Below are 22,903 nucleotides of genomic sequence, written 5' to 3' on the forward strand. Positions count from 1 at the left end.
TTTTCTGTCTACCAAGGAAATTTTCATATTTAGTTTTCCTAAGTCAGATCCAAATCAATCAGCAGAAGATATTTTAATTTATTTAGTCCTGGACTAAATCTACAGGATTTGCCTGGAAAATATAACTTGTCCATTTTGGACTTACTAAAATTCCTCAAAAAAACACTATATAAAATAAATAAACCATGCTACAGCATAGTAATTGTAGTTAATAATACTGAATTATATATTTAAATCACTAAGTGAGTAGCTCTTAAAACAAAAATTCTCACTGCAAAAAAAGAAAATTCTAACTGTGTGTGGTGATGGATGTTAACTAAACTTTTTCTGGTGATAATTTCACAATATATTATATAAGGAATCATTACATTTGGACACCTGAAGCTAATATAATGTTATGTGTCAGTTATATTCCAACAAAAAAAAAATCATTTCAAAAAGGAATATTATAAAAGGCATCTTCAACATGGCTTCTCTAGTGGCTCAGCAGTGACAAATCTGCCTGCCGATGTAGGAGAGGTGAGTTTGATCCCTGGAGAAGGAAATGGCAACCCACTCCTTGCCTGGGAAATCCCATGGACAGAGAAGTCTGGCAGGCTAGAGTCCACGAGCAAATAAACAACCACCTTCAAAATAATGCATTTTCCACTCTGCTTTTCCTTCTACATCAGATGCTATAGGTACCACAGTGCAGTGAAAAAATATAGCCTGTGAAATTGAAAAATGGTAGCTCATTTGTAGATTCCACAACTCTTGTTTCTTCAGGTCTCTTTCATATCTCCTTGTGTTTTAGTCACTACCTCTGTCCCTCAGGGTGAGAGGGTATTACCTGGTAGAGGGGACAATGAATTTACTGATTGACCAAACCATTAAGATGACCTCTGTTGGGGGCCAGCGTGAGGAACTCCGCCCATGGCAAGGGTCATGAGGAAGGAAGCTTGGCATATGCAAAGGCGTGATCAAGCCTCAGGAAACCCCCTGTTCCCGAGCATCTACCCCCAAAACCAGAGTCTGTTTTATGCTCTCACCTACACCTCTGACTTTACGGGGGGCTCTCCCCCATCACCATTTCTCTTGGAGAAGGAGTAAGCATGCAGCTCCAAGGCAATAAAAATTCCTGGGCGTGACAAGAGTGTTTCAGCTTACGGACTCCTCTGAAGGTTATCTAGCCCGCCTGTCTAGGTTCGTCCAGCCACATGCGATTGTTTACAGCCTCCCAACCTGAGAGGCACGAGATGTTTTAGACTTACTAAAGGCAAATTCTTTTGGGGAGTTAGAAATTATTAGTATAGTGGGTTGGTTAGGAATTATATTGATGAGGGGTTTTTCATTTGTTGTGCCAACAATTGCTGCTAATTCCCTACCCTGGGTGTGACAAGGGTGTTTCAGGTCAGACCTCTCTGCTGACAGACTAGCTTGTGTGACAGGATTATCCACACTCCTGCCACTACACACATGATTGTTTACTACCTCTCAACCATAAACAGCACAGAGAGTTTTGGAGTATTTTGAAAGTCTTAAGTAGCATAGGGCTTTTCTCATTGTTGAGTCAGTGATTGCTGCCAGGCCTCCATATCCTTAGGCACCTGGGAATATATTAATCAATGTATTTGGAATATAGAAAAGGAAATATAGTAGTTTTTGATGTTAGCAATACTAGACTTTTTGAGTTAATGGATTTTCTCTTTTGTAATAGATCACTGTGCTTTGTTATAAATCACTGTGTCCTTGTTATGTAAAAATGTAACTTTATCACTATCTTAAGACTAAATAGATCTTAAGGGGAGCATTGGTGAAAGGATTTTCATTTGTTGGGCTGATGTTTGCTGCTAAATCTCCATGTTCCCTGCCCTTATAATGAATATAACTAACATATAGGAGAAATAAGTATTAACCTTTAAGCATAGAAGAGAAATAAGTATTAACCTTTAAGATTAATCATGTTAACCTTGGGTTAAATAAATTCCTTTCTTGATTGTAACTCACTATACTTTCACTCTATAGGAATGCAACTTTATTTGGACGGTGGTGCCTGGTTTAAGAAAAAACACCCTTGGAAGAAATAAGTTTTTTTGGTTATCAGAAAGAAAGGATCATAAAATGTTAGCAGGTCTCACTCATGGCCAGAAGATGATGTAATATCCCTGAGACCTTTTTTTTTTTAATACATTTATGTGAAGCACCTGATTTTGATAAAGGTCAGGACTGCTGACCCCCGCGTGACTCTGTATTCATCCCTATATGTAACAAAAGGTATATAAGCAAACCGAAAAATAAAGAAATCGGATCAGTTTCCAGAAAGACTGATTCCATGTCGCTTCTTTCTTGCTCCCCGTTTCTCTGGCTGAATTCAGCCTCTTTTCTCCACTAATTCTCCTACTACACTATCCGTTTCTAATCTTTCTATATATCTGTAATTAAATATGTATTTTTCCAAAGATGCTGACGCCGTCCCCCCACCTTCGAATCACCCTGGATCCAACGGGGCTGGACCCTGGCAGACCTCAATGATATAATCAATGAAACTCACTCTCACATTCCTGGGTCTTACCTGTGTTTATTTTACAGCTCAGAAAAGCCACCCATTATGAAATGGCAAGTCCAAGGAAAATGCAAAAGAGTGTCTACAGTATCTTTGCAAAGCGCAATCCAGAAAGGGCTTTAGTTTTTGCTACCTTTGAGAGATAAAGGAAGAAGGGTCTAGTAAGTATGTGTTTTGCAGATGTGCTTGATCATGTTTAAAGACATGGTAACAGGAGGGTAGTGTTTAATTTCCTCCTAAATGAATATCTCTTTATTGATCCATGCTATTTTCCTGTTGCTAGACATTTTTTTTTTTTTTAGTTTCTTCAGAACACCAACAGATAGCATGAAAATGGGTTACCTCCCTATTTTTCTTACAAATAGCTGTGAAAAGAAGTGAAAAGCAAAGGAGAAAAGGAAAGATATACCCTTTTGAATGCAGGGTTCAAAGAATAGCAAGCAGAGATAAGAAAGCCTTTCTCAGCGATCAGTGCAAAGAAATAGAGGAAAATAACAGAATGGGAAAGACTAGAGAATCTCTTCAAGAAAATTAGAGATACCAAGGGAACATTTCATGTAACAATGGGCTCAATAAAGGACAGAAATGGTATGGACCTAACAGAAGCAGAAGATATTAAGAAGAGGTGGCAAGAATACACAGAAACTGTACAAAAAAGATCTTCATGACCCAGTTAACTATGATGGTGTGATCACTCACCTAGAGCCAGACACCCTGGAATGTGAAGTCAAGGGGGCCTTAGGAAGCATCACTATGAACAAAGCTAGTGGAGGTGATGCTGAGCTATTTCAAATCCTAAACGATGATGCTGTGAATGAGCTGCACTCAATAAGTCAGCAAATTTGGAAAACTCAGCAGTGGCCACAGGACTGGAAAAGGTCAGTTTTCATTCCAATCCCAAAGAAAGGCAATGACAAAGAATGCTCAAACTACCACACAATTGCACTCATCTCACATGCTACTAAAGTAATGCTCAAAATTCTCCAAGCCAGGCTTCAGCAATACGTGAACCATGAACTTCCAGATGTTCAAGCTGGTTTTAGAAAAGGCAGAGGAACCAGAGATCAAATTGCCAACATCTGCTGGATCATGGAAAAGGAAGAGAGTTCCATAAAAACATTTCTGCTTTATTGACGATGCCAAAGCCTTTGACTGTGTGGATCACAATAAACTGTGGAAAGTTCTGAAAGAGATGGGAATACCAGCCCACCTGACCTACCTCTTGAGAAAACTGTATGCAGGTCAGGAAGCAACAGCTAGAACTGGACATGGAACAACAGACTGGTTCCAAATAGGAAAAGGAGCATGTCAAGGCTGTATATTGTCACCCTGCTTATTTAACTTCTTTGCAGAGTACATCATGAGAAATGCTGGGATGGAGGAAGCACAAGCTGGAATCAAGATTGCCGGGAAAAATAACAATAACCTCAGATATACAGATGACACCACCCTTATGGCAGAAAGTGAAGAAAAACTAAAGAGCCTCTTGATGAAAGTGAAAGAGGAGAGTGAAAATGTTGGCTTAAAGCTCAACATTAAGAAAACTAAGATCATGGCATCTGGTCCCATCATTTCATGGCAAGTAGATGGGGAAATAGTGGAAACAGTGGTTGACTTTATATTTCTGGGCTCCCAAATCACTGCAGATGGTGACTGCAGCCATGAAATTAAAAGATGCTTATTCCTTGGAAGGAAAGTTATGACGAACCTAAACAGTATATTAAAAAGGAGAGACATTACTTTGCCAACAAAGGTCCATCTAGTCAAGGCTACGGTTTCTCCAGTAGTTATGTATGGATGTGAGAGTTGGAGTATAAAGAAAGCTGAGTGCAGAAGAATTGATGCTTTTGAACTGTGGTGTTGGAGAAGACTCTTGAGAGTCGCTTGGACTGCAAGGAGATCCAACCAGTTCATCCTAAAGAGATCAGTGCTGGGTGTTCATTGGAAGGTATGATGCTTAAGCTGAAACTCCAATACTTTGGCCACCTGATGTGAAGAGTTGACTCATTTGAAAAGACCCTGATGCTGGGAAAGATTGAGGCAGGAGAAGAAGGGGATGACAGAGGATGAGATGGTTGGATGGTATCACTGACTCAATGGACATGAGTCTGGGTATGCTCTGGGAGTTGGTGATGGACAGGGAGGCCTGGCGTGCTGTGATTCATAGGGTTGCACAGAGTAGGACATGACTGAAGTGACCTAGCAGTAGCAGTAGCAGTAAAGGGTGCTGAACTGATCAACTGTAAATAGGCAGAAATTTCAGCATGGAGGTCCCATAGTAACCAGGTGCCATAATCCTTTTTTATCTGCTTTTGCCCTTCCCTGCATTGAGTACGATTAATGTCAGCTAATTCATGAACATGCACCCTCCCTGATGTTCAATGTCTGGTCAACTAAACTTTCATCTTTTCCTGCATCTTTCCTCCAACCTCTCCTTCATTCATTTTTGCAGTTGTCCTAGCCTAGCCTAAATTTTATTTATCAAGACACAGATCTTATATGTGTGTCTGTTTTTAGGGGAAGAAGTGATTGGGACATCTTTTTCCCTTTCCAGAATATCACAGTTAAATTTGAGGTGAAAAATCCATGTATTTGCATCATACAGGAGTTAAATTATGTCTGTCCTCCTTTATGCTCCATAGCTGTCTTATTTGACTTCCTTTTATCTGATTTTGGCACTGTTTTTAATTCATCAGAATTGACTACAATCTTTACAAGCGCCCATTGCTTATTAATTTATACATGGATGATAAAATGAAGCTGGAATTTTACTATTCATGGCTGAATTATCCTAGTTATCTTTTGGTCCCTTCATTCCCCTATTTTCCCCAAACTTGTCAGAAGTAGAGGAAGAGAGAAGGGGTAGAACTCAAATTCCTCAATTTTAAATGATCTCATCTGAGTTATTAAAAGACTATGTTTTTGATATAATTATGAATTATCACTTACTAATATTACACAGTTATTTTTATGACATATCTCATCAGTATTTCCTACTCAGACATGATATAAAAATTACCACTGATTTGTTGCAAGCATTATGCTAACACTTTAAGATTATCTCATTTAATTCTTATATATAACTCCAGGTAGTAAGTCACTATTAGCCCCATTTTACAGATGAGTCAAAGAGAGCAGAACTTCCACAAGTCAACAGAGCTTATGGGGAAGAACTCAAATTCAAATCAAGTTTGCATAACTCTAAGTGAAAGTGAGAGTGAAAGTCGCTCATGTCAGACTCTTTGCGACCCCATGGACTGTAAAATCCATGGAATTCTCCAGACCAGAATACTGGAGTGGGTAGCCTTTTGCTTCTCCAGAGGATCTTCCCAACCCAAGGATCGAACCCAGGTCTCCTGCATTGCAGGCAAATTCTTTACCAGCTGAGCCACAAGGGAAGCTCCAAGACTATTGGAGTGGGTAGCCTATCCCTCCTCCAGTGGATCTTCTCAACCCAGGAATCAACCCGGGGTCTTCTCCATTGCAGGCGGATTCTTTACCAATTGAGCTACAAGGGAAGCATAACTCTAAACTTGTGTACTTAATATGACACAGACTTTAGAAATGTTTGCATTTTAAATTAATTATAATTTTATTTAAATTTCAATTACTTCACAACTCTACTTAGAATTTACAAGTACTATTGATTCTCAGTGGCTTAGGAAAAAGCATAAACCTAAAAGTAAAACACAGATAAGAGGATAGTGAAAGTGACTGACAGAAAGTTTTCATTTTTGCAACATGTCTGATAACCCTGAGGAGTCCATATCCCGCACCTTCATCTTGAATGAGCATATTGCCAGTGTATGAAATGGCTACTAATAAACAACTAGATACGGAGCCAGGCCAGCCAGTCCATGAAGTTCCCATTTTAGAAAGCCCTGAGTAACTTAGACACCTGCTTGAGAACCCCCTTTCTCATTCCTGTGCCCTAATTTCTGCTCTTATATTTTACATTTATTTAAAATTTGCCAATAAAGAGTGAATTCACAAAACCCTAGGCACCCCACCTTTGACCCCAGTCAAGGCAGAACCCCAGGTCTATGTTCCCTGTCTATCTACTCGAACCTTAACTATGCAGCTCTTCATGTGCCAGGTATGCCCTCTGGGACTGGTAACAGATGTTTTCTCAAAGCTCTCTGAAGGCTGTTGCTGACATGCATCTTGCAATCAGTATAAGAACCACATGGGCTGGTCTAGCCACAAAACTGACTCTAAAAGGGGAAGTATCTATGGAGACTTGCCACAGGTAGTAGAGACACATGAGTGCCACAGGTATTCGGAGCTGATTTTAGTACTGTCACACATACAAAAGCCACTTATTTATATATAAATGAATGGCGTGTGTGTGTGTGTGTGTGTGTGTGTATAAGTTTTCCAGTTATCTACTACTGTCCTAAAACATAGTGGCTTATACAACAACAACCATTTTCTTAAATTTCAAGGTTCTGTGGGTTAGGAACTCATGTAAAGCTTGGGTAAGAAATTCTTCTGTGGTGTGAAACATGAGCAGGGTTTTCTGTGGTGTTCTGCTGGTAGAAGGGAAAATCTGGAAGATCCAAGACTGATGCTAACAGGATTGTCTTGATGGAAATGAATAAAATCCCAGGCTCAGCTGAGACAGTGGACCATGAAAGCTACACTTAACCTTTCCAGCATCACAGACTCAAGGGTAGTCAGAAGATTTACATGTCAACACAGAGTTCACAGTCACAGCACAATGAGAGACGGGATGAAACTACCTGTGCTGGGTAAAGAATCATTCCTGTTAGCAAAAGCCATAATGAAGCCCATCAAGACTCAAGAAGACATATCAGGACCCCATCTCTTCATGAGGTACCTGCCACAGCCAGTGCCAAGAGACGAACCAAGCTCTCAGCTAAGTACCATGCACAAATCACCACCTTCAATTCATTCATAAAGTCCATTTTATAGATCAAAAATGAAGGCACAGAGATCAAATAAATTGAGTGAGACTTCAAAACTGGGATATTGCACTGAAAAAACAAAAACCAGGGAATCAGGGGTATACTTTCAGAAGAGAAATACATGCTCTGACAAATCCACAAATAAAGAAATAAATCAATTTACATGTATTAACAGCAGTATTAATCTATTATACAATGTATTGAGAGGAAAAAAAAAAAAAAACCCTTCAGAGACAAAATGATAACATGTAAACAGCCATGTACAACAAAAATTCCAGTTTATTTAAAGTACTAATGAAGCAATGGTATGGAGCTAAGGGTGGAAAAATAACCATGCCGTAAAATGTCATAAAAATGCACCATATTTGTAACAGAGAGTGTGAGTGAATGTGTGTGTGTGTGGGGGGTGGGGTGGGTGTACACAGGTTGTTTGCTAGATACAAAGATACAGAGCAGAAGGACAAAGAAAACATGAAACTCTCAACCAGGGAAAACTAATAAATATACATGACTGTCGACAGCTTTCTGAAGACAGGTACACTGTGCTGCACATGATTTATATGCTTAGTTCCGGGCTTGAAAACGGAAATCAGCACTGGCTCCACAAAAGCTGCTGAACTTTTCTGACCTCCAGCACTACAGGAAACTGCTCAGTGGCAAGTTTATTCTCAAGAGCTAATTGACTGCTTGTAATTTTATGCATATTTCTACCTGGTAATTTCAGTCTTGGGGCAGGGCAGGGGCAGAGAAGAAAGCTTTCCCTTCCTGGAATGTATAGTTCATGGTTAATAATTACAACAAGCACTATAAGTAAAGAAACAGTTATAGCTTAAGGATAACATAGCCAAAGAAGCATTAATTTTCCTCATTAAATGTACTTAATTAGCACAGCTCTCCTCTGGGGGCCAGGAAATAATGAGACTGTGACAGCCCCTGACTAAGAACATGCTAAATCTGTTTGTTTTTCCAAAAAAAAAAAAAAAAACCTACAATGATAAAAAAAAAAAATCCCCACCTATTACACTTGCAGAACCATTTAGAAATAATAAGGAAAGTAATTTATGTCAGTAAAAGTCAACAGTACATTTCTATAACTCTGTGATCATATAGCCAAAAATATATATACACTCACTACTTAAGCTATAAACCTCCTTTTCAAAATAGGTTAAATTTTTTGAGCACACAATTAATTGATGAAGAGTATATCTGTAGTTGGTGCACACAGTTAAACAGAAATTTGTAAACACCCAAAACACCTGAGATGTAGCACATGTTGCAGGACAGATAATAAAACAGTCACGTGACAACATGCCTCATTCAGCACCTTTGGGTATTATGAGGTAGATGTCATCATGTCCATTTTATATATGTCAAGACTATGGCTCCGAAGGTTATGAAACTGGCAAAGGTTTTATCCTAGAGAGTATCCAAAATTTCGGCATTGATCTGCTCAAATCCCAAATCCATTCTTTCCATCTAGGTTTTTGTAGGAGGAAACAGACAATTTCTGAATTCTACATGCATAATCAAGGTGTATCTTGACCCCTGACCATCGACCTTTGATCAGTTTTTCAAAGTCAGTACCTGGAGGTGGGAAGTGGGGCAGGCAGCAAAGCTAGCTCTCCACTTAAATGTCTTCCTTAGAACAAAATGATTCAGGGCCCCAGTGGCTAGTCTACCAGGTGGTGCTAAGAATGATACGCTAGTCACCACATTAAATGATTAATTCAACAGGGTATTTAAAATGATCACTTTTGATTATATTATACCATGACAGGGGCAGCAACATACCAAAAAAAAAAAAAAAAGAAAAATACACCTCTTTATATGAGCCACAGAAACCTACAATCTAATTTGAAGGCATTAAATGAAATATTAAAAGAAGGACAGTTTGTGGTATTGAACTTCAAATGAGATTGTTCCATGAGTTAATTTAGGAATTAGAGGTTTCCCCTAAAAATTAGTGAGGTATACAATTATTTCTGACTCCCTGCTACTTCTGTGTCATCTGAGAACACATGAGCAATGACCTTAATCGTGAAGTGCTTCTGACCTCATTCTTCTTCTACTTTGCTGTATCATTTTCCCTTTAATAATAGTCAGTTCACACCATTGCTTCCCAGATGGCTCTGTGGTAAAGAATGTGCCTGCCAATCCAGAAAACACAGGTTCAATCCCTGGAATGGGAAGATCCCCTGGAGGAGGAAAACGGCAACCCACTGCAGTATTCTTGCCTGGGAAATGCCATGGACAGAGGAGCCAGGAAGGCTACAGGCCATGGGATGGCAAAGAGTTGAACACGACTGAGTACACACACACAAACACCACACGTTCGTTCTTTGATCCTTAGAGTAAACGTGTGAGATTTCATCCCACCCTAGAGCTTTAAGTGCCATCAGTACTGTAGGGTAAGGGAGTTAAGAGAAGGCGAGGTTCGGAAAAAGATCGAGACCGGCACTTTACAGGAACAGATCACTTTTAACGAGGCGAGAAGGGGCAGCAGTCAGATTAGGGAGCTGCTGCACTAACCCAAGAAAAGAGTAAGTATATATAGGCATGTATGTGGAAATCTACTGTCTTAAGGGGGCCTGTTCTTCTCCAGTGTTGTTCAGAGTAGTTATCTCTTAAACAGCTGGGGCAAGGAATTCTGGAGATCGGCCAGAGGCTGAGACCAGCTGAGAGCTGCGTGTGATCAACATTAATGTCCATTTTTTTTCCTCAGGTGAGAGAGTTCTTTGTTTTGCATAGAATGGTGGAGAGGACCTGGAGGGGAGTTTTAACTTTCCTTCAAGTATGCTGACAAATGATCAGTTGATATCATGAACACTGGGTGTTCCTGATCTCTGAGCTCATTTACTCAACATATCTTTACCTGTATGTTGAAAATCCATTTCAACATGTGAAATATGACTCAATCCTTCACCCTTAATACCTGGCACATACATATATTTGATATATTAGATTTTTAATCCTTAGAACAAAATTAGGAGATAGTTTCCATTAAAGTTCTCTTTTCAAACATGAGGAAACTGAGGCACTCAGGTTATAGTACATGCTCATAGCTAGTAAGTGGATACAAACCCAGTCTGTCTTTGGAGTCCATACAATCAACCATGACCCTCTATTGCTACATCTGTTCAGACCTACCTCCAACATATATCTCACACTGAATCACTTTGCATCTTCACTACAACCATCCTGTAATATACACAAGCATATGCTCAGAGGTCCAACAGGTATCTCAAACTATACATGTCAGAACTTTTGGGTTTTTTTTTGGCTCTCTTTTCTCTGATAGAGCTCATCATGTGTCAAGCACTGTTCTAAATAATTTTAATGCAGCACCTCCTTCAATCCTTAGGGCAAGTGATGAGTTAGGTATTGTAATTCTCATGTCATTCATGAGGAAACTAAGGCACAGAATTTAAGAAACTTGCCCATGTGATGAAGTCATAAAGATGGAAACAAACAAACACTTTCTGTCTCACATCCATTGCAGGACATAACTCTTCTCTGGGTTTTTCTGCCAAATGAATGCATTTCTAGCCCCTGACAGCAAAAATCCCTGGGATTTATCCCTGATTACCCAGTTTTACTACTTAATTCTTCCCAACATACAATCATTAAGCAGATCCCCTCAGCACTATCTCTCCCATATATCTCAAACCTGGCTACTTCTCCCCATCTTCACAGCTATTAATCTCTTGCAGTCAAGTGACTACAATCCACTGTCTCCCCAGTTCTTGTTTGTGCAAAGAACTTTAGTCTCTGAGGCTCCCCCAGAGTTCCAAAGAGCAGACTCAAACAGGTAATGATTAGAGAAGTAGAAAATTCAGTAACAAAGGAAAGCAGGTAATAACAGCTTGAACAACAGTCACAGGACTCCTACCTCCTCCTGAAAGGGATATAGCTAACAATCTAATACATATCTTGGAGTGGTTCTGCAGAAACGAAGACTCCCACTGCTGGAGGATGTTGAATACCCAATGACCACAAACACATAGATCTTAGACTGGTTTGAACCAGAAGATTGATGATTAAGATTCCCCAAACCTCACGATTGTTATCTCATGACTAAGAAATAAGAAGAATGTCCATGAGCTAATCAGAAACCCTACAACCGTCACCTATACTGTTGGCTTTAAAAACTATGGTCTAAAAGCCATCGGGGAGGTCGAGTCTTCTCAGCATGTTCATTCTCCTTGCTTCATGCCCTGCAGGAAGTGCTGTACTTTCTTTTACCACAACCCAATGTCAGTAGATAGGCTTTGTTGTGGGTTGGATAAATGGATCTGAGTTCAGAACAGTAAGAGTTTCTCTCACTCAAAATCTCAAGTCCTTTCAAACATTTCCAGTTAGGAATCTGACAAGGTAAACATTTTTTTTAAGGGTTAAGAAAAATTTTTCAGTATGACAATGTGAAAGAAGAAAATAGCTGTAGTCTACAAAGATACACACAGAAATGTGTCCTATTTCGTTAAGGGTGAGAGGTGGGTAAGATTATGTTTACCAGAAGTTTTTGGAAATTCTTACAACAGATGACAGAGAGTAATTATATAAATATCTTCAAATATTTTAAAGGTCTAATAGTGTGCCCTAAAGAATGAAAGACAGAGCCACAGTGAAAACAATGCCCAGTTGTGGATGTGACTGGTGATAGGAGTAAAGTCTGATGCTATAAAAAGCAATATTGCATAGGAACCTGGAATGATGGGTCCATGAATCAAGGTAAATTAGAAGTGGTGACAGGAGATGGCAAGAGTGAACATCGACATTTTAGAAATCAATGAACTAAAATGGACTGGAATGGGTGAATTTAACTCAGATGACCATTATGTCTATTACTGTGGGCAAGAATCCCTTAGAAGAAATGGAGTAGCCATCATAGTCAACAGAAGAGTCCAAAATGCAATATTTGGATGCAATCTTAAAAACGACAGAATGATCTCTGTCATTTCCAAGGCAAACAATTCAGTAATCCACATCTATGTCCCAACCAGTAGTGCTGAAGAAGCCGAAATTGAATGGTTCTATGAAGACCTGCAAGACCTTCTAGAACTGATACTCAAAAAAAGATGTCCTTGTCATCATAGGAGACAGGAATGCAAAAGTAGAAAGTCAAGAGATACCTTGAGTAACAGGCAAATTTGGCCTTGGAGTACAAAATGAAGCAGGGCAAAGGTTAATAGAGTTTTGCCAAGAGACTGCACTGGTCATAGCAAACACACCCTCTTCCAACAACACAAAAGACGACCCTACATCTGGACATCAACAGTCAATACCCAAACCCAAACCAGATTCTATGGTTTGCATAGAATATGCAATGGTTTGCATAGAATATGGTTTGCAGATCGTACGGTTTGCATAGATTCTATGCAGACAAAGATGGCGAAGTTCTATACAGTCAGCAAAAGCAAGATCGGGAGCTGACTGGCTCAGATCATGAATATCAGATCATTATTGCCAAATTCAGACTTAAATTGAAGAAAGTAGGGAAAACCACTAAACCATTCAGGTATGACCTAAATCAAATCCCTTACAATTATACAGTGCAAGTGACAAATAGATTCAAGGGATTAGATCTGATAGACAATGTCTGAGAACTATGGATGGAGGTTTATGACATTGTACAGGAGGCAATGATCAAGACAATCCACAAGAAAAAGAAATGCAAAAAGGCAAAGTGGTTGTCTGAGGAGGTTTTACAAACAGCTGAGAAAAAGAAATGATGCAAAAGGCAGAGGAGAAAAGGAAAGATATACCCATTTGAAGGCAGCATTCCAAAGAATAACAAGGGGAGATAAGGAAACCTTTCTCAGTGATCAGTGCAAAGGAATAGAGGGAAAAAAAGAATGGGGAAGACTAGAGATCTCTTCAAGGAAATTAGAGATACCAAGGGAACATTTCGTGCAAAGATAGGCTCAATAAAAGACAAAAATGGTATGAACCAAACAGAAGCAGAAGATAGTAAGAAGAGGTGGCAAAAATACACAGAACTACTAAAGAAAAAAGATCTTCATGACACAGATAACCACAATGGTGTGATCACTTACCTCGAGCCAGACATCCTGGGATGAGAAGTCAAGTGGGCCTTAGGAAGCATCATTACAAACAAAGCTAACGGAGGTGACAGAATTCCAGTTGAGCTACTTCAAATCCTAAAAGCTGATGCTGTGAATGTGCTGCACTCAATATGCCAGCAAATTTGGAAAACTCTGCAGTGGCCACAGGACTGGAAAAGGTCAATTTTCATTCCAATCTCAAAGAGGGGCAATGCCAAAGAATGCTCAAATAAGTAAGTTAGTTGCTCAGTTGTTTCCACCTCTTTGCAACCCCATGGACTGTAGCCTGCCAGGCTGCTCCATCCATGGAATTTTCCAGGTGAGAATACCAGAGTGGGTTGCCATTTCCTTCTCCAGGGGATCATACTGACCCAGGGACTAAACCCAGGCCTCCAGCATTTCAGGCAGACTCTTTACTATCTGAGGCACCAGGGAAGCCCAAAGAATGTTCAAACTACTGCACGATTGCACTCATCTCACACTCTAGCAAAGTAATGCTCAAAATTCTCCAAGCCAGGCTTCAACAGTACGTGAATGATGAACTTCCAGATGTTCAAGCTGGATTTAGAAAAGGGAGAGGAACCAGAGATCAAGTTGCCAACATCCACTGGATCACAGAAAAAGCAGGAGAGTTCCAGAAAAACATCTACTACTGCTTTATTGATTATACCAAAGCCTTTGACTGGGAGATCACAACAAACTGTGGAAAATTCTTGAAGAAATGGGAATACCAAACCACCTTATCTGCCTCCTAAAAAACCTGTATGCAAGTCAAGAAGCCACAGTTAGTACCAGACCTAGAATAATAGACTGGTTCCAAATAGGAAAAGAGTATGTAAAGGCTGTATATTGTCATCCTGATTATTTAACTCATATGCAGTGTACATTATGGGAAATGCCAGGGTAGATGAAGCACAAACAAGCTGGAATCAAGATTGCCAGGAAAAATATCAATAACCTCGGATAGGCAGATGACACCACCCTTAGAGCAGAAAGTGAAGAGGAACTAAAGAGTGTCTTAATGAAAGCGAAAGAGGAGAGTGAAAAAGCTGACTTAGAACTCAATATTCAGAAAACTAAGATCATGGCATTTGGTCCCATTACTCCACGGCCAACAGATGGAGAAACAATGGAAACAGTGAGAGACTTTATTTTCTTGGGCTCCAAAATCACTGCAGATGGTGACTGCAGCCATGAAATTAAAAGATGCTTGCTCCTTGGAAGACAAGTTATGACCAACCTAGACAGCATATTAAAAAGCAGAGACATTATTTGTCAACAAAGGTCTACCTAGTCAATGGTATGGTTTTTCCAGTAGTCACATATGGATGTGAGAGTTGAACTATAAAAAATCTGAGCACCAAACAATTGATACTTTTGAACTGTGGTGTTGGAGGAGACTCTTGAGAGTCTCTTGGGCTGCAAGGAGATCCAACCAGTCAATCCTCAAGGAAATCAGTCCTGAATATTCATTGGAAGGACTGATGCTAAAGCTGAAACTCCAATACTTTGGCCACCTGATGCAAAGAACTGACTCATTTGAAAAGACCCTGATGCTGGGAAAGACTGAAGGAAGGAGGAGAAGGGGATGACAGAGGATGAGATGGTTGGATGGCATCACTTACTCAATTGGCACGAGTCTGAGCAAGCTCCAGAAGTTGGTGATGAACAGGGAATCCTGGCATACTGCTGTCCATGGAATCGCAAACAGTCAGACAAGAATGAGCAACTGAACTGAACTGATTGTGTGTTTTGTTCTAAGTTGTTCCAGCCGTGTCTGACTCTTTGCATTCCTATGGAGTACAGCCTACCAGCCTTCTCTGTTGATAGGATTCTCCAGGTAAGAATACTGGAGTGGTTTGACATGGCCTCCTTCAGGGGATCTTCCAGACCCAGGGATCCAACCCTTGTCTACTATGTCTCCTGCACTGGCAGGCAGTTCTTTACCACCAGGGCCACCTGGTGAGCCCAAAGGTCTTAATACTGACAGATAATAAGTTATTCGGAGAAAACAGAGTCTTACTATTATGTCCACTGCATAATGAAGAGGCTGAAATTGAGAAGGCCAACCATTATTGTCACAAAATGTCCTTTGTTTAGGCAAAGCTTACCATGGAGCTTTGCGGTAGATAATTATATTACCACATAGATAATGGGGATTCTAACTCTCAGAGAAGGTGTTCTGGCTCACCCAAATTTACCATCCAATTACTGAGTTCAAATGAATGTGTGCTGGGTTGCCTTAGTAACAGTTTAGAGAATTTCACATAGTGTAAACTGGTAAAAACTTTAGAAATTATTAAATAGAATTGTTCACATCTTGTAAACAAAGGAATTGAAAATGACATGAATGATGACCTTTAGTTTATAAAGTGCTTTCCCAACCATGGGCTCATTACATTCTTATGAGCTAGGTGAAGTACAGTAGTTCCTAAGTAATCATGAAGGATTGGTTTCAAAAGTCTCCAAGGGTAGAAAAACCCACACATGCTCAAGTCTCAAATGTTGCAATGTTTGCAAATAACCTACACATATCCTCCCATATATTTAAATCTCTCTAGATTATAACCTAATACAATATGCATGCTGTGTCAATAGTTGTAAATACAAAATAAATAGTTACCTGTGTGTGACAAATTTGTTTTGCCTTTTGGAACTTTGCTGGAATTTTTTTCAAATATTTTCCATACGCTGCAGATGGGATACCATGGATACAAAGGGCAGATTGGAGGAGGTAAGACTATTTACATTTCCATTTTCACAAAGGGATCAGACCCAGCACTATAACTGTCTGAAAAATCACAGGACCATTAAACTGCTATCATAGAGGTGCTGCAAACAGGAACTCACGTGGAAAAGGAACATAAGATCTGAGACCTTGCATTTCTAAAATAGGTTGCCTAAGCCTTTCTCTGTAACATCAGTGAGATTTCTTTACATCTAGCTTGTTTTGCATAATGTGCAGTTTTACATGGGGGCTTCCCTGCTGGCTGAGATGGTAAAGAATCTACCTGCAATGCAGGAGATCTGTGTTCAATCCCTGGGTTAGAAGATCCTCTGGAGAAGGAAATGGCAACCCACTCGAGTACTCTTGCCTGGAGAATTCTAGGACAGAGAAGCTACAGTCCATGGGATCACAGTCAGGTTGCCTAAGCCTTTCTCTAAAACATCAGTGAGATGTCCTTACATCTATTTTGTTTTATAAAATATGCAGATTTACATAGTTCTCTGAAGGCACAGGCATTAGAGCTTCATTTATTAGCTGAAAATCATACCATTCTATTTATGGTATAACACATAAAAAAGAAACACTAATTATTAACAGCAGAGATCTGAATTCATAAGAATTATTTACTTGTAAGAATGAAGAAAAATACTAGGAAAAGTAAGCAACTACTATTATTTCAATTATTTTTTTTTCCTCATGAATAGATTAACAAACTAATAAAAAAAGGAAAAACCCAAATAGAAAAATGGACAATTAAGAGTTCAAAAAATAAAAAGGTAACAAATATATTTTGGTTTTTTGAGAAACAAATGGAATACATTAAACATAAATAGGGAAGAGGAATCTAAGCAGAAAGGGAAGAACTGCTATCAGAATTAAAACACCTAGGAGTGAAAGAAGGAGCTAAAAAGAAAACACAGAGAAAGAGCAGAATTCCACTGGTGTTTTAAAATTGGCATAATTGATGTAAAAGTTACAAGATGATTACACCAGTTTAAAAAAGATGGATGGGCAGAGAGAGCTAAATTGAGATGGATAGATATACCGAAGTTCAGGAAGGTCAGAAAACATTTCATTATGTGCCTCACTTAAACCAACAGAATCTTTTCCTGTTAATTTGTATATACAGTGAGCTATTTCAGTACATGTATTTTTAATTTCAGGCACACAAAAAAGTATCATCCTGATTGTTTTCATTAGAAAAGTAACTTTTGATAATAAAAACAGGTTCTTCATCCTAATTTATTGTTTAAGAAGTATATATGTACACAGTAAGAGTATATTTACACATTATTTACAAAAATGTCTCTTAAAGACATTTTTTGGGGTGAGATGAAGTGAAGGGTCAAACATTACCTAAGGCATAATGAATGAACTTGGTATAGGACCATGACAGTGTCACATATTCCTTAGGAATAAAAGATTTATTTCAGATTCACTCTCTTATAAAATTCTTTCTCTCTGTGTTGATATGTGTGTTTTTAAACAAGGCAAAATAATTATTCAAAACTAATCTTCCTTGATATCCAGAAATATCTTGTTCTGTCATGATGTAAAATATTTCTCAAGTCTTAGTGGGTTTTGGAAAATGCAGGCACGTTTCTAACAAGCTAGTCAGAAATCATATCCCAGAAGATTCTCATGGGTTCTGAGAAATTAAAAACAATAAGAAAGGATTACAGCTCCAGGTCTTTTATTGCGATATTTTGCTCCAGTACCCTTTGACATAAATTGATGATGTTAGATGAAATAATTCCTAAGAGTTTTCTGGTTCTAAAATCTTATAATATCCCTCTAAAAAACTATTAGTGAAGAATATTGTGGTGGATTAAAGACAGTCACAGATACTTTGCTATTTTCCCCATCAAAAGATGGTGATGATTTCTCCTCTCTGGAGTTGGGGCTGGCCCTGTAATTGCTTAGCTGATTGAGGTGGCAAAAGTTATGCTGTGCAGATCCAGGTCTAAGGCTTAAGAATGCCTGCCAGTTCCCATTTCTGTAGCTTCTTGATTATCCTGAGTAAGAAATGTGGCTACTCTGTCAGGGGTAACACAGGGAAACACAGGACAGAGAGAAAGGGCCCATGGGCTACTTAGAGAGAAAAAGGGACACACTGTCATTATAACCTGCTGGCTGTCCTCAGATGCCTCCAGCCCCAGCTGCCATCTGATTATAACCATATGAGACCCCAAGGGAGGGCAGCAGCAGAACTGCCCAGCTGAGCCCAGCCAAGCCACTGAACCAGGACATACTGAAAGCTACTAAGGTTTTCATTTACTTTTAATTAAATTTGAGCTACCAAATTCTAGGATTGTTTGATATACAATGCTAACTAAAACAGGTATTATATTTCAGCATTACAGTGAGTATAATTACATTATTCATTCCACAAATTATATATTTCAGATCACATAAAGTACCTGTGTAAACACATACAGTCAGTTCTGCCAGAATCTGACATATGCAATGCTAAAAAAAAAAAAAAAATCACCAAACCACAAAATCTTGCAATATACACTACAAGGCCTATGGGAAACATGGAGTTTGGCAAACATCACTCAGAAACTTTGTTAGTGACACATAAAAAGTAAAGTTAGGAACCAAATATAGCATCACATTAAATAATTAAACACATTAATTAACTGACACATACAAATACTGCAACAAAAACAGCAATTTACCTTGAGAAAGACCTGAAGTTTGTTTGTAGAGTGGGTGTCAGAAGAATTGCAGCTGTAAGTTATTGGTCTTTAGCACCAAAGGTCTGTTAAGGCACAGTGCAACTGCAAGAAAGTTATAAAATCAAACAATCCCCTAATTAAAAAAAAAAAAATTTACAATTTCCCCAAAATGACATCAACCATTGGATATTTCAATTCTAATTCATCATAAACTTCATCTGTATGACGTGTGGTCCAGGAAAAAAAATTAAAACACTTTCCCAACTATCATTAAAAATCACTTTTTATTTTATCAAAATTACTCTGGTATTTGCTATAGTTCTCAGAAATACTACTTCCCACTACCAGGAAATATCTAAAAGAAAATGCAGTATTGTAAATCAGCAAAATTAAATAATAACCAATCTCTTCACAAAACACAAGTGCTCTCCTAAGATATTTTATTATTTTAAGATTCCTTCTTTTTAAAGATACCAAATAAAAGTTTTAAGTACTTTTTGAGTTCTGAGTCAAGATTTTACATACTTGAGAAGATAGCCTATTCTTTTTTGTTATTGTTAAATGTTTTTAAGACAAATAATAAGCATATCATGGGGAAGATAGGTACTGTGGGAATATGGAAATAAAAGAGATTTCTGGTAGAGAAGCCTCTTGGCATAATCTCATTTTTAAGGATATCTATTTCATATTTGAAGTCCAGGAAAGGTGAACATGCGTGTTTTATGTAGACTTTTGGGAAATCCTCTTAAAAAGTATTCTGTTATAGTATGGTTTGCTTAGGGCAAAGAAAGAATGTTTGTGATCAGTTTCATTTGTCTCAATATTTAAGTATTAGCATTTTAACATAGGTATTTCCAATTTTTAAAAGTACTTTCTTCAAAATCCTTCCAGACTGCATATGTTGCTATATTACAATTGCTTATAAAAAGAGAAGTAAAAGTTCAGTCCTAACTAAATTTCAGATTCAAATGAATTCCCTGTAAGAGGAACTACTTGAAAAAGATATTAAAATGCAGTGTCTTATTAGAGAAATGCAAATCAAAACCACAATGAGGTACCACTTCACACCAGTCAGAATGTCTGCGATCCAAAAATCTGCAAGCAATAAATGCTGGAGAGGATGTGGAGAGAAGGGAACCCTCCTACACTGTTGGTGGGAATGCAAACTAGTACAGCCACTATGGAGAACAGTGTGGAGATTCCTTAAAAAATTGCAAATAGAAATGCCTTATGACCCAGCAATCCCACTGTTGGGCATACACACAGAGGAAACCAGAATTGAAAGAGACACATGTACTCCAATGTTCATTGCAGCACTGTTTATAATAGCCAGGACATGGAAACAACCTAGATGTCCATCAGTAGATGAATGGATAAGAAAGCTGTGGTACATATACACAATGGAGTATTACTCAGCCATTAAAAAGAATACATTTGAATCAGTTCTGATGAGATGGATGAAACTGGAGCCGATTATACAGAGTGAAGTGAGCCAGAAAGAAAAACACCAATACAGTATACTAACACATATATATGGAATTTAGGAAGATGGCAATGATGACCCTGTATGCAGGACAGCAAAAAAGACACAGATGTGTATAGCGGACTTTTGGACTCAGAGGGAGAGGGAGAGGGTGTGATGATTTGGGAGAATGGCATTGAAACATGTATAATATCATGTAAGAATCGAAATGCCAGTCTGTCTGATGCAGGATATGACACGCTTGGGGCTGACGCGCGGGGATGACCCAGAGAGATGTTGTGGGGAGGGGGGTGGGAGGGGGTTCATGTTTGGGAACGCATGTACACCTGTGGTGGATTCATGTCAATCTATGCCAAAACCAATACAGAATTGTAAAGTAAAAATTAAAAATAAATAAATTAAAAAAAATAAATAAATAAAAGTGAAAGTGAAGTTAAAAAAAAAAAAATGCAGTGTCAAGCAGGAATCCTTGGTATCTGTTACACAGCTCGAGACCCTCAAGTGTAAGAGGACTTAGTTTAACAAACCTATTAAGGGATAATTACAAGTTTTTGACGAAGCTCTTAATTAATAGGGGGTGCTCCCTCTTCACAAGGCTGGAATGGTGCAAAAAGGGAAACTTACAGATAACTCACTGTGATAAGAGGTGTTTGTTTTATTTTGTTTTATGTAATTTAAACTATTTTAACTAAGAGAACAGGATTAGCTATTTGGTTAACTTGGAAATTGTCTCAGTAACTAAACAAGAGAAACAAAGGTACTCCACTTCTTTCAAAAGTTAACATGCTTACTCGTCATTACTATTGGAAAGTAATAAATGGGCACACTTAGGACCTACGAGATTCGGATGTGATTCCTTGGGTCGGTAAGATGTCCTAGAGAAGAGAATGGCAACCCACTCCATAATTTTTGCCTGGAGAATCCTATGGACAGAGGCATCTGGCAGGCTACAATCCATGAGATTGCAAAGATTCGGATAGCACTGTAGCGACTTAACACGCAAGTGAAGCTAAACTTCACGCAGCTGATACTGGCACTTTAGTAAATTGTAAGCCATGCAAAACAGAGCAGACAGCTGTACTATCCGCCCCCACCGGCCTAGGCCCTTTGGAAACAAAATTCACAAGCAGCTCCACGGGACCCCAGAACCTCGAGGTAACACGTTACTAAAATCAGCCACACGAGGTCTTAGGACCTGGTGAGACTCAGGGCGCAGAAACCTAACAAGCAAAACCCTTCCGTGAAGGACTCGCTTTGATCCCACGCCTGGAAAGAGAAAGCCTAACTTGCTAACAAGATGCCCAAGCGCCACAGTGGTCCTGTAATGTGCCTTTAATATCTTCCGGGTTTCTAATTACATAGAAAGTTAACAAATATACATACACAACCTCAACAAACAAAAACTTTCAGGACAATGTTTTCAACCCAAAATACTTCAAGGAACCATTTCCTCTTGGTCTAAACAGAGTTACTTAAACAAGAGAGGAAAAGCTAATTTAATGAGACTCAGTCTCAGGACCCCTTTTAAACCACGAGAAATTTGTCCTGACCGTGCGCGCCGCCTCTGGAGTCCGCGTTCCAAGTCTCCGGGCGCGGGTGTCTGGGAGAAGACCGCCGGTCCCTGGCGATTCCCTCGGGCTGCGGGCGTCCGCGGGATCCTGCTTCCCGGGTCCTCGGCCTCCGTGGCTCCTCGCGGTAGCCCCGTATGGGCGGCGCTCGGGGGCCACGCGGGGCCGGGATCCGGGCTGGGGCGACGCGCGGGCGGCCCTTCCCCTCGCGCGTCCGGCCCTTCCCCTCGCGCGTCCGGGTCCTCGCGGCCGCGAGCGGCGAGCGCCTCGCGGGTCCGGGAGCGCGGGCGTTGCCGGGAGAGAGCGGCCGCGGGGCGAGCGCGGCGGGCGCGCTCCGCGGCCCCAGGACCCGGCCGGCGGCGACGCCGCCGCTCTCACACCGCCTCCCCGCTCCCGACCCGCGCGCGCCCGCCCGCCGGGGGAAGGGGAAGAGGCTCCATCCTCCCAAGCCTCCCACCCGGGTTGGCCCCACCGGTCCGCCTGTCTCCAGCCTGGGTGTGAGGTCGCGGGCGTCCCACTCTGGCCTGCGGGATCCGAGCAGACTGCACGCATTTTGGTGGTGGCCGCGAAGTAAAAGCGAAGTAAAAGTGGGTGAGAGTCTGAGACGACCGAGGGCGGCTTTTCGGACCGCTCCAAAGTTGGTTATAGTCACATACAAGGATATCTACCCCCACCCAGCTTCTCAGCACAGTGGTTGGGAATAGTCACAATTACTCCTATGCTTCATGTAATGTAACAATTATCAACACAGTATAGAGATTCTGTCACTTGGCCTCGGCATAATTTATCCTGAATTACTGCCACCTGTCTGCTTTCACTTCCTTTCTGGAGCTTTTCTTTCCTAGTGCACAACTTCTGGACAGGCTGAAAGCTCCACCAGGATTGGGACTGAGGTGAGTTTAGATGTACCA

At 39.9% G+C, this 22,903-nt stretch overlaps 1 long non-coding RNA gene across 1 annotated transcript; it reads right to left on the reverse strand.

Moving 5' to 3' along the window:
- Positions 1 to 2,557: 2,557 nt before the first annotated feature.
- Positions 2,558 to 22,024, reverse strand: LOC120861695. Its single transcript, XR_005720585.1, has 3 exons — positions 21,975 to 22,024; positions 18,942 to 19,043; positions 2,558 to 2,675 (listed from the first exon to the last, which is right to left on the reverse strand). It is a non-coding gene; the product is annotated as an uncharacterized LOC120861695 (long non-coding RNA).
- Positions 22,025 to 22,903: the final 879 nt, after the last annotated feature.

Source organism: Oryx dammah, unplaced genomic scaffold, assembly GCF_014754425.2.
Source record: "Oryx dammah isolate SB20612 unplaced genomic scaffold, SCBI_Odam_1.1 HiC_scaffold_3, whole genome shotgun sequence".
Classification (NCBI taxonomy): domain Eukaryota; kingdom Metazoa; phylum Chordata; class Mammalia; order Artiodactyla; family Bovidae; genus Oryx; species Oryx dammah.